Source organism: Sander lucioperca, chromosome 10 (genome assembly GCF_008315115.2).
Source record: "Sander lucioperca isolate FBNREF2018 chromosome 10, SLUC_FBN_1.2, whole genome shotgun sequence".
NCBI lineage: Eukaryota > Metazoa > Chordata > Actinopteri > Perciformes > Percidae > Sander > Sander lucioperca.
In genome coordinates this window covers 37072477-37092110 of record NC_050182.1, presented here as the reverse complement: position 1 = coordinate 37092110, position 19634 = coordinate 37072477, and the positions used below count along the sequence as shown (strand labels likewise).

The following is a 19634-nucleotide window of genomic DNA, read 5'->3' as shown; positions in this document are numbered from 1 at the left end:
AATGATTGAGTTGAAAGTTCTCCAGTCAGTCAGCTGTCAGACTGGTCACAGGGAGGATTTACTGTCCAGAGAATGGCTGTGGCGTCAGTACAGGAGTACACAGAGGTCATCTCTCATGTATAGTTTAGTGCATGCATGAGAGCTGTACTCCGGGACCGGCACCATGCTCTGCAACATAACTCAATATGAGGGCAGCACTCCACCCTGCTACCTTGTGGCCTCATGCCTTCACTTGAGGAGTGTAGTACATGCAATGTGACACATCTTTAAAGGGGCTGTTCACCCATTTTACAAAAATGTTTCCCCACGAAACTCTAGTAATCTATATAGTTTAATTTGTATTCATCTTGGTTTTGATATCTCCACCGCTAAGGCTTCTGCCGCCACCAAAATACAATGGAGGTTAATGGAATTTTACCAAAACACAACAAATAAATAAAGCTGAAAGTCTCCACATGGTTCGATACCACTAGACGCCAACAACATGTATGGCTTGTAGGGCTGACCCCTGGAAGTCGAAGATTTGAATTATCAGTCGGAGATCCTAAGGTTCTGCAGGGATTACTCATCGAGGGGGTCTGGGAGGCGTGATGTTTTCCGCATGCTTCACTGCGAAAAACATTGCGCCTCCCCAAAAGTCTCGGTGAGTAATCCTGCTAGCTGTGGTAGCACTGTTGACCGTGTTAGCACGGTTAGCCACGTCAGCTAGCTCATCTTAGACTAAACTACTATCAGTGTGGACTGGATGTGAAGGCATCATGCACACGTCATACAGTCGACACTGTTCGTTTTCGAAAGGAACTCTACTACAGAGATGAGGTCCCAGAGGCACAATTACATCTTACCGCCAAAGCTGCCGATAGAAACAACCTAACTCAATCTTACGGACTACAACTTTAAATCCATCCATCCATCTTCAGCAGGGGAACCCAAACTTTAAATCATAGCAACAAATAATTTTAGATGTTTGCTTAAATCAAAAAGGCTGCTGTTCTGTTACACAGTATTAGTGTTTGTGAAAGTACTTCAGGCCCAGAAAAATGTAGTTTATGACTTGAGTCTTATTTTTCTTCAGCCCCGACCGATAGTGACATAACTTGAGGTATTACGTTAGACTTCACTGTCATTCTTTCTGCAGCTACAGAAGTCTTTTCACAACTTTTTCTTGCATGCAGTAAACAGAGTTTTACAATTCCCCTTTAATGTGAACACATTTCTCTTTGTCAGGTTGTTTTATTAGTAGAATTGTGATGAAATATTTTAAAGAAAGTTTGTCTGTAGTTCTAATAGACTTATAGTTTGCATAATACATAATGTATCACAGTGCCAATGTATGCCTTTTGGGTTAATCATGTTATCAATTTAAGCAGATCAAGTTTGTTGGCACAAATTTAATAAGCTAAATGTTGGCTTCTCTTGCAGTCCTGGTGTGTGTGTTCCAGTGTTGGCCTTGAGAGTCCAAGCTGTACTTAAACTCCATCGCATCACTCCTCAATTATTTATTATGAGCAGGCTATGATCTGATACGGAGATGCCGCCACACAGAGACTCTCTCACACACTATTGCCTAAGCGGTAGAGATTTACTGTGGAAATGATCAGTAAAGATGAACCGAGACCTAAGTATCTCAGCAGTACTGTGTATTTAGTAGATCTGTTTATTACAGGCTGTATGGGGAACTACGTGAGTCACCCGCTGTCTGTACTGACAGTTACTCCATAGACACATACCAAGATGCTTCCCCTGAGGCGTCTTTCATATTTCTGCAATAAAACACTTTTAATGGAAGCATTAGAGCTGAAAACATTTATCATTTAATGCTTTACAGCTTGGGTCTGTTGATGAAAGCCTCTGTATTTCTAATCATATCCCTCAGGTGTAAGAAATAGTGTAAACTAAATGCTGGGATTGTGGTGTTGGCTTTCTTTACAAATGCTGGCCTATTTTTTGGATCTCAGCTGCAGTTTAACTATAAACGTCATTTTATCATAGATCAAGCCAGGGGCTTTTCTACGACTTGAGGAGGTTCGGGGCTTAGCCCGGACCCATTTAAATAAACTGAATGCAGTGCAAAACGGCGATTGGCTTGGCCAACTCGTTAATAGCCAGTGTGTGTTCATTTTAGCTGGCCAGTTTGTAGATGTAAGTTAGATGGCACCAACATTTGGCCTAATCATAACTGGCCTGCCAACCCAAAGGCCAAGGTTTTGTTTCCAGATCTGTGTGGTGACTTATGATGGGGGGGTCTGGGGGTCCTCCCCCCCGAAAATTTTGAGCATTAAACACTTCATTTCCTGCATTCTTGTGAATTTTTATGCACCTATTTATACCTTTTTCTGAATCAATATGCTGGAAATATTTTTATGTAAAGGGAAACATAGATTATAATCCAAATATAAAAACATAATGGAAAATATTGCAGTAAGGCTCTCAGGCATTCTGTATTGCTTTCAACTTTTTATTCTCCTTTGGATCGACTTTTCTAATTATATCTGAGTCAGCACACATGTAGCCTAGGCATCATTTACTCCTCCCTCCTGTTTTGCATCTTTTGTTGGGGATGTAACCTCCTTAAATGTGCGTATGCCAATTATTCACCTCAATGATACATTATTCATTTTAATGGATTAATAAACCCCTGGACTGTAATATTTCAGATGATTGAGCAAGATTTCTGCTCATGTCCAAAACTTTGTGCACATTCAAAATATAACTCATCCATCTGTGTTCTCTGAGATTTGGAGGAGTCGTGATATTTTGAGGAAAATAAAGTTATAATAGGCTATTACAAGAATAAAATCACCATATTTCAGAAAATAATCTACCTGCACCATAGCTTGCTGTGCATTACGTGATTGCTCTGCTGATACGGTAGATGTCAGACCGTCTGACAGGTAACGCTCAGCCATCACCGGAAAAGTGCTCCTAATAGCCTTCACTGGTCTCCGTCCAGAGCAACAGGATCTGTTGGTCCATTTTTTGTCCACTTTTACTGTCTATGGGAAAACCGAAACTACTGCAGAAATACACAGAGCACAAATGCAACACATCTGCCGCAGCATGTCCACAGCTGAGCGCATCCATAAACCTGAAGCTGCCCTGCATTTTACAGCGAGAGTGGACACTAAGCGACGCACAGGTCTGCTTCAGAGCTCCGTGTGTTTGAGTCTAAACCATAGACTGGAAATGTCACGTCACAGGAACTTCAAACTAAATCATTAGCATTGCGCTCCTAAACTTTGTGTTAATGGCATCAGTGTATTAGACTGATTTGGCTGTGGCTGAGCTTTCCTCACGTAGAGACGGTTGCTAGGTGATAGCAACAAATAAAGCATGGTCGGACGCTGCACGTAGCTGCCCGTTCTATTCGCCTCAGAAAAATAAACTGGACAAAGTTACAATTCTATCATGAGTTCTACAAAAAAAAAAAAAACTGCAAGTGTGTTGGAAAATACTTTTCTTCTTAATTTGCATGTGCCATTCTGGGGCTTTTTTATTCTATTATAGGCTACTTATTTTTGTAAAAAAAAAAAAGAGAGAGAGAGCGAGAGATCCGGCATAAAACAACGGCAAAATCGGCTGACGCCACCTCTGGATCAAGCTCTATGCTTAGAAGTGAACTCAACTATTAATCCTCCTTCAGACAGCAGTAAGCCATTTGCCCACTAGGTGGCCCTTTTGTATTAAAGAGTCCATTATCCTGAAAGTGTTCATCCCAGAGAGTCATTACAGCTTCTGGAAAATGTTTCTCATTTCCCACACCCGTCTCAAATAGCATTGACTGCATGGTGTGTTCCTTGTCCCCCTTTGTGTTACAGTGCTCTGCCTTATTTCAGCAGACAAAAAGTTGTATGCTCATTGAAGGAGTCTATCAGACAGGACAGATTTATTTCTTCCTTTTTTACAGATTTGACCTTTATGCCTTTCCCCATGACATGCTGCATCAGGGAAGGAATGCTGAACTTCACCATCAGATAGAAATTCTGTAAATGAGCCGTAATGAAATGGACAGATCCAGGAAAGAGAGAGGATAACCTACAAGAACTTGTCACAACTGTGCATGAGTGTGTTTCAGTTAGACACTGTTGTAGATATCCAGAAGAGGGAGCCAGGCCTGTTTCTATGCTTGTTATTACAGCAGCATTGCAACATTATTGCACTGTGCTAGAACAGTATCCAGGCAGCAGCAGCCAATTGACAGTGAAATGCTTCAAGTCTCCAGAATGGTGATGATCAGTTGATACACTGACGAAAAAGAAAGACGGAGGAGAGGAGATGTCTTGAAATTGGTCCTTTCAATGCTGAAACACTGAACACAAGCACCAATAATAGGGTTTCTGGACTTTATGCACAACTAATGCCTTTGCAATGGTATTAATTATAGTCTAATGTCTGCTTTTGACAATAGCATAGACTCAGTTTAGGTCAAAATAAATGTAAATTAGTGTAAAATACAAGGAAGGGAATAATCACAGAGCCTGAGTGTGTGCGGGCGCGTGTTTTGTGTTTACATTCTAGTGTGTGTATGGACACAAGGTTTTGTTTGTTTCCCCCATGGCTTTTTTTTCCATCAGCGGTGAGCTGTGCTTCAGTAATCCCCTTGACTCTTGAGTATAAAAGATGTGCTGTGATTTGTGAAGACTGGCATCTCTTTCTCAGAACACACTGGTGTGAAAACAAAAAAAAAACGTTCATAGTGTCAATGCTGTATTTTTCTTGTCCTGCGAGTCGGCCCCACTAGAATATCAAATAGAAGGAAACAGAGACAGACCGCTTACTGGCCGGCTTTATACTGTAGCCACTGGGTAATGCAAGAAATTGTCTGAATGTTTATTGTATTTGTTTATTCCATAAACCGTGGAGAGTGACCTACACAGCTGATCTGCGGCGTAATACAGTGCATGGCACAGTTGTGCTTATGCGTAGGAATACGCTGGGGAAAAAAAAGTAGTGCTGAAAAAGGGCAGTCTAAATATTCTAGATAGTGTAGTTGCTGACCCTGTCCACAGCAGCTTCCGTGTCGGTACTCCTGCCTGCTATTCCAAACTGGCGGCATGCCAACTGTCATTTACTGTAGGTAATACACTGACTATCGTTAGGTAACTCATACAACTCCACTTCAAAAAAAGCAGAACTATCCCTTTAATTTCACAGCTTTGGTTGTTGTGTTCCATTCGTCCCCTGGGACCATTCACAGGCAAAGTATCAAATGAAGTGCAAATGCACACACACATACTGCTGGATGTATACATGAAGCAAGAGTGCACATACACACGTTAAAGGGTTCAGACATCGGAACACGCACCAGCACATTCAGATCTTGTAATGTGGAAAGAATACTTGCCAGAGTCCCGTGCCAACTGCATGCACCTGCTGAGTATTGTTGAAAGAGATCTGGGAAACAAACCGTCAGCTCCACACCCACACACACACACACACACACATGCATGTTTCCACATACTCATTCAGATCACGAGCCTTTTAAAGCCACAGCTTAATTAAATAAACAGATGTCCTGAAGCCAGATTTAGCCATTTAGGAGTGGACACCAAGCTAGCATGATCCAGTAGGTACCCTGTAAGAAATTTTAAGTATCTCTTAAGTGTCACCACTATGTGTTTTGAGGAAGATGACATAATGAGATCCAGTGCCAGTGAGTGTTAATAGTGGGTGAGGTGCTAAACGTTTAGTTTTAAATATCTTCACTTAGCTTCCACACGTATTAGCAAGCATTTTAATACTTGGGACAGCAACAAAAGTATGGCCTGATGCGAATAGACACACACACACACACACACACACACACGCACACACACACACACACACACACACACACACACACACACACACATCTCACTGCAGACTACATCAACCTAGACATTACACTTAGTCATGTTCTGGTTACAGTATATGACAGAAGCAGAGTGCATTGCTTTTATCTGCTTCTGGCTTCTCTTTATAGTTCTGAGCAGTTCTATCTGTCAGAAGCCAGACTCATTTCAGCTGTTAAATGCTGCCTCAGGCACAGGTTATGTTGACCGCATATTAATCTATGTGCCCCGGGCTTTTAAAGGAGTCTGATTTGTTCAGCCACCCACTCTTTCTTCATATGCTGGCCTTTTGAGAAGCACCAGTGTTTCATGGTGGGCTGGCTCTGTGTTTTTATAAGAATATTGTGAACAAATAGGGATGCACAATTGCACATATGTTTGTTAAATTGCATACATATTATCATATGCCCTGAAATACGTCTTTGTCCACATTTGACAATTGATGTTGTAGTGGACACTGAATGTGTTTTCTTTTAGCTCTCAGTTCTTGCATCAAGTCCACTTACTATATACTGTAAAATAGGGCTGGGCGATATGGAGAAAATATTAACTATCACAATGATATTCTTGACCAAATACCTCAATGTCGATATTACGGCGATATTGTAGGGTTGACAATTGGTGCTTAAACAAAATGTTATTTACAAAATGACTTTTTTGATAATCATCGGTATTGCCGATTTAATGACTAAATGGGTAAAGGCAAATAATAGAACAGCTAGAACAATCTGGTAAGTTCAGAAAATTCCATCGCTCTACTGTAATGCAGCCTGCAGCCATATTACGGTGTCCAAAATCTAAGACGATATCTAGTCTCATATCACAATATCGATATAATATCAATGTATTGCCCAGACCTACTATTAAATAAACAATAAAATGGAAAAGGGTAAGATGGCCATCTTAATATGTAATTTCATTTGAATCAAATCAGAATAGTGAACATATTTTTTTTTTTTTTAGAATTATTTTTTGGGGCTTTTCCCTTTATTAAGTGACGGTGGATAGACATGAAAGGGGGAGAGAGATGGGGGAAGACACGCAGCAAAGGGCCGCAGGTCGGATTCGAACCCGGGCCGCTGCAGGACTCAGCCAACATGGGGCGAACGCTCTAACTGGGTGAGCTAGAGGCCGCCCCAGTGAACATATTTAACATTTAATTGGAATTTTGTCAGAATTATTAAAACATGCGGGAGTGTCGAACTCTGTCTCTTCTTGTAAAAAGTCTTGTTGGAGTGATTGTAAAGACACACACACGCACGCGCACACACACACACACACACACACACACACACACACTCTCTCTCTCTCTCTCTCTCTCTCTCTCTCTCTCTCTCTCTCTCTCTCTCTCTCTCTCTCTCTCTCTCTCTCTCTCTCTCTCTCTCTCTCTCACTTCTGCAGCAGCAACAACAAAGAGTTTGGAGTGGACTTATCGCGTTTCCTCTCAGGAAAGAGTCCTGGCTGATGTCAGTTCGGCCTTGGCCAAAGAAATGTCTGCTAGTCAGGCTGAGCTGCAGGGATTTTCCTTTTCCTGTCAGATCTCCACTATTGTGCTACAGCAGACTCCTGCCTAAACCAGCATGGAAATGGTGCAGGGTCATATCATCTTTTCTTCCCTCATCATTTTTATGAGGCGTGCTGTCATAAAACTCCTCAACAAGACATTGCTTTTAGGTTCCATCACAGTGTAGCTGGCGTCAGCCATTAACTATGCACAGTATGTCTCTGTTAGTTGACATGATCCTGTCTCTGTGTCCCTGTGTCATTTTTAATACCACATCTTGCTTTGATATTAATGAAAGCACCTTGCAAATCTATCATGTAACAATCAATCAAGCAGCTATATTTAATTAAGACGACCAGTGAAGTCTCGGCATGTGTTGCTGACTGGATGTTGTTTTCTTTACCCATAATTTATTTTGGTCTGGACTGTCATCAAGTTGGCTGGTCAGGGCATCTGCTGAATATTCATTGGCTACCCCGGCAGTTGATGTTCCCGCTGGATGTCAAGGGCATATCTGCACTTTGAATATATTCATGGTGCGGCAGGCATCAACTTTCTCTGTGGCTGGCCCACATGTAACAGCTAACAGCTGGATGTGGTGTGTCACTGCGGCACAAACAGGGTGGACATCTTCTCTGTTATGAGATTATTTCCTGTAGCGACTGGCTGCTTCCTTTTTCTAATTTGAACAAATGAAGGCATTATAGAGCAATAAGTTGCAAGGCCATAGCATCTTTGAAATAATAAGGAATGACTGAGTATTCACCCTAATTTTATTTTAGGGCACTTATAAAGGTTCTGCTGCTACTTTAATGATATGATTTTGACAGAAACAATGTGGTGTTTTTTGGATTTATGTTGATTAAAAAAAAAGTCAAGTCATTTTTTTTATAGATATAGCCCAAGATCACAGATTTGCCTCAAGGGGCTAAAGAATATTTGCAGCAGACGACACCCTGACACCCTCTGTCCTTAGACCTTTGCTTCGGATAAGGAAAAACACCCCCCCCCCAAAAAAAACCTGTTGCCACATTGTCATAATGGCTTATACATGGACCTTTTTAATTTTTTAGAAATAAAGGTCTGGCTCCACACATACATTCTGGCACAGGTCACAATCGTCTTGTGTGGCGCTGAGCTCTGGATGCAGCGACGGTGGCTCTGCTAAATAATCTCGGGAAGGAACTTGTTTTGGTGGAACATTTGAGCATAGGAACCCTGAAAGAAAAAATACAAAAACGGAATTTGCTCTTACCAGTTTATCGGCGTCTGTATTTTGTCTACAGCAAATCCCCACCAATGGGTCCCATAACGTCCCAGTTAGAGAGTAAATGCCGTAAACGTATTCTTTGTAAATCTTTACAATCATTCCCCGAAAGAAGATACCAACATGCACAGGGACATGCCAGATGTCAGGCAATTATCCTGGAAATGTATTTCTATTGATCCACACATAGAAAAAACAGCAACTTACCGGACGCTTGTGAAATTACCTTAAAAATGATACAGTATGTGGCAACTCATCTTAAAATTTCCAACAAGCCACAATTCGATAGATGCTGTCTAGCTCTGCAGGAAGTGAGAAATGACCTGCATCTGTATTCCAAACCTTTTATAGGCAGCACAGGATAAAAGCACAGAAGCCCTCAAGTAACATCATAAAAAAAGTCGCTTTAGCATGTAGGAAATCCCGCTGTTTGCCTACACAAGCTAAGAGCACAGAGGCCAACTCATTCTGGATTTTAGTAACTTTAACATGCATGAAATTCCTGCTATCGGAAATCTATCAGACACAAGATATATGGTAGTATACGCTGTTAAATTAAGGCAAAATCTAATAGTAGATTACTGCGGTGCAGGCAACATTTCACTTACAACTATTTGTGGCCAATACAGGATTAAAAAAATACTATTTATCAGCCATGAAAGATAATCTGCACCTGCTTATATGTATTCAAACGGATCAGCAAAGCATCGATCATAGAGCCTGGTTAACGTCTGCAATGCTTACAGTGGCGCTCATAAGTTTATGAACCCATGTTAAAGTTGACTAAAAAGAGGAATAAAAAAAATCTTTTGGAAATTGATCTTAATGCCTTAATTAAAAAAATGAGGGAAAATCCAACCTTTAAGGACACCAATTTTCTTTGTGAATGAATAATATATCGTAAATAAATAAATGTTCTTCCTTAAAATATAGCGGGCATACGTATACACACCCCTATGTTAAATTCCCATAGAGGAAGGCAGATTTTTATTTTTAAAGGCCAGTTATTTCATGGATCCAGGATACTATGCATCCTGATAAAGTTCCCTTGGCCTTTGGAATTAAAATAGCCCCACATCATCACATACCCTTCACCATACCCCCACATCATCACATACCCTTCACCATAGCTAGAGATTGGCATGGGGTACTTTCCATAAAATCATCTCTTAATGCAAATCAAACCAGCTATTAGGCTAACTGAAATAAAACCATGCCAATATCTAGGTATGGTGAAGGTATAGGGTATGTGATGATGTGGGGCTATTTTAATTCCAAAGGTCAAGGGAACTTTATCAGGATGCATATTATCATGGATACTATGCATCCTGATAAAGAGGTGATAGAGAGATGATTTTATGGAAAGTACCCCATGCCAATCTCTAGGTATGGTGAAGGGTATGTGATGCTATTTTAATTCCAAAGGCCAAGGGAACTTTATCAGGATGCATAGTATCCTGGATCCATGAAATAACTGTCCTTTAAAAAGAAAAATCTGCCTGTCTCTATGGGAATTTAACATAGGGGTGTACTTACTTATGCCCCCTGTATTTTAAGGAAGAACATTTATTACACACAAGACAATTGAATAAGTAACATTGGTATGACAGTGAGAGAGGTGTATCTGTGCTTCGGTGGTGTTCTACAATCTGGGTGCCATCCATCCCAGTCTAGTTCAGTTGTAGTGTTAGCAGAGAGCCGCGTGCTGCTGCTCTGCTCTCCTTGCTGCTGCGCTTGTGCTTGGCAAGCAGCAGGCTGTGAGCGTGTGGTGCCTGCTGCTCCAGTCTGTGTATCTTTAAGAGGAGGGGCCTGACATTTATATTAGTATTTCTGAGCCGGGGTATGGACGAGAGGAGGGTATGTGAGGGGAGGGAGGAGGAGGGGAGGGGGTGGGGGGGGGGGGGATGTCGGGCTGTGGAATGAAGTTGGGAGCTTTGGAGGGTTCACACACAGCTGAGAAAGAGAGAGCAGACAGAGGACAGCGCACAGGCTGCCTCGCACACATCCCAAACGCACAGAGACGGACCTAAGAAGAAGGGAGAGGAAGAAGCAGAGAGGAGGAGGAGGAGGAGAAGAAGAGCAAGAAGAGGGTGCGAGCGCCAGCATGGCCATGTACGAACCCGCCTTCCTGCCTCCGAACGCAGAGGAGCAGGACTTCATCCAGGCTTATGAAAACGTCAGAGAGAAGTACAAAGGTGGGAGCCTTGACTCACATTAGAGTGATGACAGCGACTGCATGTGATGATGGACGAGGTGTCTTTGCCTGTCTGTAGGGGGAGGGCTTTGTACGTTTGTCTGTTTATGGTGTTTTAGGACTCTGCATAGGTGCAAACGTGTGTGTGTGTGTGTGTGTGTGTGTGCGTGTGTGTGTGTGTAACAGAGCGGCAGCCATGCACGCTGCATCTCTCGACTGCTGACTGTTTGACTGTTATCGATCGGTGCACTCGGCTGCCTCTGTGCCCCGGCTGCCTCTCTGCCCCGGCTGTCACTCTGCCCCGGCTGCCTCTCTCTAGTGTGTGCTGCGAGAGTCCAGTGGATTTACAGCAGTGCTTCGCTTTGATATGTGACCGTAGCGACAGACCTCGCTCCGCCGACCTCTGACCCCGATGACACTTCCAGAAGAGAGGGGTTTAGTTTGAGTCTGAGCGCTCTGCTTGATTGTTATCCTGTATCCAGTCACAAACAGGAGGGGTTAACAGGTGCTGCTGAGCAACAGTGAAGTTCATTAATACAGCGCAGCGAGCTCAGGCTTTTCTTCTCAAATATTCATCTCATTTGATCCCTTTATCCCGTTTATCTTCTCAAGTGTGCAGTTCATCATGCCTTTCGCTGGATTATCTTACATAGTTTACTTTTTTTGGAAATCTTCATTTGGCGCGGGAATGAATCAGAGCAAGATGGCGATGTGAAGGATGAAGTCCAAGTTCCAACAGGTGAAAGCAAATCCAAAGCAGAGCCAATCTATCCCAACACATCTCTGTACCCACTTTCACTTTTCACTTTGCCAGCAGCATCCTTCAGGTGCTTTTGTTTAGGTTTCATTCCTGTCCATATCTCATTTGTTAATATTCTTATACTTTTTCTTTCGCTTGAGGTTTTTCTTCCTGCGTGTTTCATCTGTTCCGTTCCAACAGAGCATCAGGAAGAGGGAGAGCTCCTCTATAAATATCGCCCCAGTTTTCTTTTTTTCTCTCTTGTTTGTGAAAATCTGGCGACTTGGCTTGTGCTGAATCACTGCCGCTTATTTTCTGTGTATCAGCATGTTTGTCTTTGTAAGTGGGTCTATTTGTGTGGACAACTCATATCTTTTAAAAAAAGAAATGCTGCCCTGCATTTAACATATGCAAACCATTAGTACATCCATTTTAGACAACAGTTTAATTACTGTAAACAAACAGCGCCATTGCCAAATAGGCAGCCTCTACTGGCCTCTGCATTGGTGTTATGGAGTTGGATTCAATAGAAAATTCACAGGACAAAGGGCAGATTCCTTTGCGACACAAAACACGAGGAAGGTGCTGTTATCATGTGCAAATAGCGCTAAAGGTTCCAAGGTTTTGGGCAATCGTTTTGTTGAAAGAGTGAAAGACTGATAAGAAACTGAATTCCAACAGCAGGGCAATTACCAACCGGGTTCATGGGAAGGTGGTCTTGAATTGGGTAACCACTACCGGTGTGACACGGACTGCTATTCGTCGTGACCGTAGTCTTATAAATGTTTAATTATCTATTGATATAACATCCGAATGCATTTGCAGTAAGTGTACATGGTTCTGTTTGAGTGTGTGAGTGTGTAAGTCTGTATCTGTGAGTGTCTGTGTGTGTGTGTGTGTGTGTGTGTGTGTGTGTGTGTGTGTCTGTGTGTGTGTCTATGTCTGTGTGTGTGTGTGTCTGTCTGTATGTTTCTGTATGAGTCTGTATGAGTCTGTATGTGTCTGTGTGTGTCTGTGTGTGTCTGTGTGTGTGTGTGTCTGTATGTGTCTGTGTGTGTGTCTGTGTCTATGTCTGTGTGTGTGTGTGTGTGTGTCTGTATGTGTCTGTATGTGTCTATGTCTGTGTGTGTGTGTGTGTGTCTGTATGTGTCTGTATCTGTGTGTGTCTGTATGTGTCTGTGTGTGTCTGTGTGTATGTGATCTGTGTTTGTAGAGCTGTTTCTGTACGAGGAGGTAATGGGAAGCAGGAGCCGGCTCTGTGGCAGGTGTTTATGTTCCAAACGTTCTTCTGTGTTCCTTCCTCGACAGCGTCTGTGCTTCACTGAGGCCCTGCTCTCCTTATTAAGGCACACTGACAAAGCCAATCGCAGAACTTGTCACATTCTCTTTCTCATTTTTTTTTAAATATGTTTCTCAAAGATATTTGTGTTTATATATTTGGCTTATACTGCAGAATCCCTCTAAATCAGCTACATTTCTGTAGACCATGGGACACTGTAGGAAGGCTATGAACTTTGTTGTTACTGTTGGGACTCGGTATACATCATAATTGCTGCATGCTGTGTGGTTATATATTTTGTGTGTGTGGATATACAGATGCTTCCTAATGAAAAGTATTTGGTTTGTTACCTTTTTCAAGGCGCTCATCTTTATCCTATAGCAGAAAATAACCACACTGTCCTAAATACATGTCCTTGTCCATATTCTCCACATACTGCCCTGATTATATCTTGGAAAAAAAGATAGACCGAGGTCGGTCAGTTTATTTTTCCCCCCACCAAATGATTTGTTGAAAAAAAATATATGCCCTACATACTGGCTCATATTCACAGACTAATATGGCTTCAGCCATTCGACAGGCTACAACTACAAGCTGATATGTAAAACCTTTACTGGACATTAGAAAGCAGTTAAATGATATCTTCAAATGCTGCCATGCAAATAAATCATTTGCCTTTGTAATCACTGATGCCTTCTAGATACAACACAACCTCCAGGTGTGGATGTTTGCCTATCATGGTGCTGGCAGCCTGTTCTAACTCATAGGAAAAGTGACTGTCCCATCATTGGCATAAGAGGATGTTACTTGTCCACCATTCCTCTGTGCTGTCACTGTGTGTTTACATCTCTTCAGATTTATTGCAGCAATGCATTTTACAAGTATGTTTTGCTGAAATTCTTTAGGAATGGTAGCGGCGTGGCTTTAGGGAAGGCAATGTCGGTCTGTTGGTTGGTTGGTCCACCACTGGTAATTGGTCTAGATCAGGGATCTTCAACAGAGTCAATGCAGGGGGGGCTCCAAATTATTGTCAATTTTTGTGTTGTGTTGTATTGTTATTTTTTTTTTTCAAAACATTAAAAAGTCTTAACATGAATCGAACATATTATTAGCAAATATAAATCCCCATTGATGATAGGCTTACTGGCCTATAGGTAAGGTAGTCACTAAGATAGCCATCCACAGATACAGTTCATCCTAAGGATTCACTGTGCCACATGTATGTTTAACATTAAAACATGATTTATAAATTCATGCCAACAATTATTAGGCTATTTTAATAGCTTAGTATTATATGCAAAAAAGGTAGGCCTATGTATAAAGGCTTTAGGCCACCCTACACGTTACTGTAGGCCCAGTTTATTATGCAACTTAATTTTATTCAATATATGCAGTAGGGGGGTCCCTGCTCTATCTCTCTCTCAGTTAAGGGTTCCTTGGCTTAAAAAAACGTTGAAGACCCCAGGTCTAGATATCTGAACAACTGTTGGATGGAATTCCATAAACCTGATGATCCCTGGATCCCCTAGTGCCACTCTGAGGTTGAGCTCTGGTGTTGATGTCTCCACAACTACTGGATAGGGCTGCTTCATTTTGGAAGAAAATCACAATTATTTATATTGAAATGGTTTGTTGATTATTTAACACGATTACTTACTACGAGTTTTGGAAAGATGTTGCATTTATTAAACTTAAAAAAACTGTGAAACTGTTAAACAAGTCAACAGTGAAAGCACCTTCAACTGTAAAATAACCTTAATACTTTTCCTGTTTCCCGTCCAGTACACAAGACAACATAAGAGTTAACTTGCAAAATGTTATGTGCAATTTTTTTTATTACATTGCTTTTGTGATCGTTAGGAGCCAAAATTGTAATCATGATCAAAATTTTGCACAGCTTTTGGATGGATTGCTGTAGTTTATTTTTTATTTTTTACATGCATTCATGTTGGTGAGTCACCTGATGTTTAATCTCGCTCCATCATCAGGTCAAAATCTTAATTTGTCCAACACACCCTTATTCATTAAAGCAACATGAGAGACCTTTTCCCGCTTCGGCCCCCCTACAGGTTGGAAGCGGAATTGTCCATTACATTACATTATGCAAGTTTGCCAGATCGGGTAGCGTGAACTGTAGTTCCAATGAGACAACCTGTAGGGGGACCGAAGCGGGAAAAGTTCTCTAGTGTTGCTTTATAACCAAGAACTTGCAAAACTAATGATTTGCATTTAGCTGAAAGTGCTGCTGTGCCAGAGTAACCTACATCACTTAACCAGCTAGAGTGGCTTAGCTAGCCTAGCGCACTGTAGTCTTGCTCAGCTCTGAAGGCTTTAGCAATGCTTGTGTTAGAAAAGTCTCATCTGAGAGCAGACATTGTAAAAGACAGCGTAAAGGCTAAAAGCCCAACAATCTAATTTGTTGTCCGAGGTTTCTCCCTAAAAGGAAGTTTTCCTCACCACCCAAGGTTTCTCCCTAATAGGGAGTTTTTCCTCGCCACTGTTGCACTAAATGCTTGCTCTTGGGGGAATTACTGGAATTGTTTGGGTCTTTGTAAATTATAGAGTGTGGTCTAGACCTACTCTATCTGTAAGTTGTCTCGAGATAACTCTTGTTATGATTTGATACTATAAATAAAATTGAATTGAATATATTTGATTTAACAATTTTAAGGATTAAAAAACAGGAAACACTAGAACATAAATATTTTGGTTTTCATATCAAGAATATTTTCCAAATGGATTAAAATACAATTATAGTCAGTCAGTCAGTCTGCTCTTTCTAATGTTACTTACTGCTGTCTCATTGCCTGCTCTAAACTGTAGCTGGCTGGACGGTAAAGGCTTGGCTGTCTTCCCACTGTCCTCTAATGCAGTTTGTACTAGCAGCTGATGGTAATTTTGCTGGGCAGCCCGATCAGGGGATTGCCCTGTTCATGTCCGATGGACTGCTGAGGGTGCACAGACACGGCTGGAATCCATAGTTCGACCCAGAGTGTGTCCTGCAAGGCCCTGTCCTATGCCCCGTCGGGCTTAAAATAACCCCTAAATATAGCCGTGTCCATGTTCAGCCGGCCAATTAAACGGTTATTTTTGACAAGCTTGATTGTCTGCTCAGGGTAATTTAAATTCCAGTTTCTTCCTGGCTGAAAAAAATCAAACATTTGTGAATTATTAAGTTAAGACTAGCTTTGATGTGTGTAAAAGAAAGTGCAGTGTCTGACACAAATATAAACCATGATTTCCATTATCCATTATTTTTGCCACATAAGTGATAATGGTTTTGAAGGCTTCTATCATCACCATACCTTTTAGCCTAATACAGACATACAGCGCTGTGTGTGTCTGTATTAGGCTATTTTGTGTGTGTGTGTGTGTGTGTGTGTGTGTGTGTGTGTGTGTGGCAGATTTCCTTTCATTACATGGCACACGATAATAATAATAGCAGGTCATTAACAACAAGAAGAGTAGGAGAAGGTAGATCTTACATTATATCTAACCTGTTTCGTGGCTGCATTGCATTTGGGTCTATGTCCTCCACCTAAGGAGGAGAGAGTTATCTCTGCCTACTACTATGTTGGATTTGCATCTCCACTAACTGTCAGATATTGTCTTATTGATTAACTGTCTTCATCCAGTAACCTGTACAAGTACTAGTCATTCATTTCATCCCGATGCGATTATGTAGCGGTAATTCCATGACAATTGCTGTCCTGATGTCTTTGCAAAGCTCTTTGAGATGACATAGGCTACTGTGATTTGAGGCTCTAGCTAGCTACAGAAACGTGAACTTGAATTAGCCCCAGCTGTGATCCAGCTATGGTTAGCAGAAGGCTAAAGTACCGCCTCTCACGTCTCCTTCCTCTCCTACAGCGGTTTCAGCCTCTAGTCCTCGTAGCAGACTAATGCTGCCATCCGGACAAGGAGACGCCAGAGGCTGTGTGAGAGGAAACGTAAATAGGGCAGATGTGCTGGATTTTCATGCTAGGCTAAAGGCTAACTCCAGCAGACCAGCTCTCCCCACTGTTTTCATAGCAAACGTCCACTCCCTGGATAGTAAAATCGACTACATTTTCCCCAATTTTGTTCATCTATGTTCAGTACTGTACTGTATAGAGATGGATAGCAATAAAGTATATTATGTAATAGGTTAGCCTTGAATTTGATGCAGCCCTGAGCCTTTAGCTATGGTTCGCAGAACTGTCATGGAAATGATGTGCACGCACATCTGCATTTGAAGAACAGCCAAAAGGAAAGCTCTTTCTCACTGAAATGACCTGTGATTGGCCAAAGTCTCCCATTACAGGCTAGATTTTTTTAAAGCCTAAAAGCAGAGCTAAAGAGGAGATACAGAAGTCTAGTTTTCTCTCAGACCACGTAAAGTACAGTGCTGAAAGATTATAATGGAACCTTTGCCCAACGATGGTAAAAATAAACCAATGCCTACCACAACTTTAATACACATGACACCACTTCAGGAAACGTGAATAAATATGATGACCGTTTGGACCATACTCCTGTCAGTAAAATCAGTCAAACTTGTGCAGCTTATTTTCCTTCTCCCGCTGCAGTAAGCTGTTCTTTGCTGGTGCCCACTCTGGCCACTACTACTACAAACACAAAGAGCTGAATTCATATTGAGGTCAGCTACACACGGACGTCAGCGCCAGGTGAAACCCTCATGGAAAGAAGGCCGTTGGTACAAACCCTGTGGATTTGATGTGAGTGTATATTTGTACAGTTATACAGTTGCATGGCATTTTAGGACATTTGCCCCAATTGCAGTGCAGCCAAATGGTGCCCTTTTTAGAGCTAAAGTTGCAACCATGCAAACCAAACAGGAAAATCTCTGTCATGGAAATTTTCTGTTATTTCCGTTAAATACACCCAACTGAAATGAAGAGCCACATTAGGCTCATGCGGGGAGTGTCTCTTTGTGGGTCAGAAAGTGCTTAGCTTTGACCCTTAAGCAAGCCTGCTTTGCTGTGAGAGTTTTCAGATTTGTGCAGCCAAAAAAGCAGTGGGTTGTTCCGGTTTTGTTGTTTTTTGGTCTTTTTTTGTTTTCACGCGTGTCAGCATCCTGCTGCGTGGGCTAGATCAGCACTGACACACAGCTCAGAGGTTACTGTGGGGCAGGGCTTGATAAGCTGGGATTCCTTCACAGCCTTTTATGGGAGAGATAGAGAGAGAGAAGCTCCGGAGGGATGCTCCCACAATCTCAAGTCGGCCTTCCTGTCAAACACTCAATAATTTTACAGAACAGAAGCCGCTGTTCCTTTATGCCTGACTCTCTGGTGGTTTGTGACTGTTAGTGTGTGAGTAGAGGAATGTGTTAGAGAGAGAGAGAGAGAGAGAGAGATGAACAAAAGGAAGGAATAGAGAATGTTTACGAGAGACAGGGAGTGAGGTTGGATGCTGTGGTGCACACTAAGTGATAAATATGTACTGAGATACATAACCCTATTCACTGTATTCAGCAATGACATGACAGATTTTTATTCTATTTGAGTTAATGACTCCTAAGAGGAAGTGTGGATGTTTTGAGGAATTGGGGACTTTTTCTTTCTGCTGATTGGATTTGAATAATCAATTAAAGTGTAAACGCAATCGGCATTTTTGTGCAACTTTGGTAATATTTCCGTAGTCACGTTTAAGATTTACATTCCACACACATCAAGTTAATTGCTGAGATCTGAGAACAAAACAAAAACGCTAAAAAAGTCCGATGGGAACATAAGCATCATACAGGTTCTAAACCAGCTAACAACACAATTGAACTGTCTTTTGTAGACATTCATCACACCTATAAATATACATCCTGGCTCAACTTTAACCTACTGTTGTTGCTGTATTTGGGCATACACAAGTGTTTATTACCAACGTTTTGGGTCTGTTCATTTGCAGTTTTACCTTCAAATAAAGTAGTTCAGTTAGTCGGGCATGTTTTCAACCTGTCAGATCATCTAAGCACTTTTGTTTCTTGGAAAAGGAAAAAAATAATACCTGATAAAGCATGACAACTGTAGGTCGAAGTGATGCATTAATTACATATTTTGGGAGCTTAAAGATTTCAATGTGCTGACAACCTTTCTTTTTCTTTTGTGTGCTGTTTTTAGTCCTGCACCTGTGCCCAGCTAGGGTGCAATGTGCACACTATCCACCCTCTTTGCTTTTGTTTCTTGCTTCGTACAGTAGTTTTAGAACAATAGAAAATGGGCAAAACTAAAATATAAATAAGATTTGACATTATGGATTTAAATCCAACCTTTGTTCTCATCAGCATTTTCCAAATATCACACAATATGTCATGGCATTTAACTTCAAACTTCCACTTTTATCATCATCATCACACTTGGTAGCACTGATCTGCCTTACACAGCCTGAGCGATGTACAACATAGCAGTAAATTAGTGTTTCTTTACCTCTCGGATCTAATGATGAAACATACAAATTAAAAATCAGACCCACTCATAAGATACACCTTCACCTTCAACCTTCACAAGCTAATATGTTGCTAATGTATACAGAGCTCACACACATACAGTTAAACCCATTCAAACTCTGACTCCCCTTTAAAGTCATGCTCCTGCCTGTAATATTATGTAGTAGGACATTGCTGTCTCACTGTGTAATGCTGTGCAGCAGTGTTGTAGATGATGATGTCCGACGGTACTGATGATCCTATTTAATCTGACATCTTGTTTGCTTTGGGACTGCAAAAAAAACAAAACTGCTTAACTAGCATATTGAATGGCAGCTGCCAGTTCATTAAACCTTCAAGCATCACATTGGAGCACCAATGCACCAAACCTTTCCGTTTGCA

At 41.5% G+C, this 19634-nt stretch overlaps 1 protein-coding gene across 1 annotated transcript in view; it reads left to right on the top strand.

The window, feature by feature from the left end:
- LOC116035271 (plectin-like) overlaps positions 1-19634 on the top strand; it is a 212729-nt gene that overhangs the window by 9357 nt on the left and 183738 nt on the right. The gene's annotated exons all lie outside the window — the stretch shown is intronic.